This window comes from Octopus sinensis, linkage group LG18, assembly GCF_006345805.1.
Source record: "Octopus sinensis linkage group LG18, ASM634580v1, whole genome shotgun sequence".
NCBI classification, from domain to species: domain Eukaryota; kingdom Metazoa; phylum Mollusca; class Cephalopoda; order Octopoda; family Octopodidae; genus Octopus; species Octopus sinensis.
In genome coordinates this window covers 8,198,740-8,199,347 of record NC_043014.1, presented here as the reverse complement: position 1 = coordinate 8,199,347, position 608 = coordinate 8,198,740, and positions in this window count along the sequence as shown.

Below are 608 nucleotides of genomic sequence, written 5' to 3'. Positions count from 1 at the left end.
ATCATCATCATCATCATCATCATCATCATCATCATCATCACCATCATCATCATTATTATTATCATCGTCATCATCATCATCATCATCATCATCATCACCATCATCATCATCATCATCATTATTATTATTATCATCACCATCATCATCATCATCATCATCATCATCATCATCATCATTATATCATCATCATCATTATCATCATCATCATCATCATCATCATTATTATCATCATCATCATCATCATCATCATCATCATCATCATCATCATTATTATCATCATCATCATCATCATTATTATTATTATTATTATTATTATTATTATTATTATTATTATTCTATGTTTGACTTTTGCTTTATATTTGTACAAGTTGGCTCCAAGTCTCACCCAGAGACCTCAAGAGACAACAGGGTTGGAAGTTCATGTTGTTGTTACGCCTAGTGTGCCATATATTTGGGGGGTGGGGATGTTGTACTAATGAATGTCTAAAAAAAAAAGGTTTTTTTTTTTTTTTTTTTTTAAACCGAAAATTATGTTTGTTTTAAACCTTGAGATTACATAGAGAGTATTTTGCGTAGGATATGAGCAGTTCCCATGAGCACTATCTTTT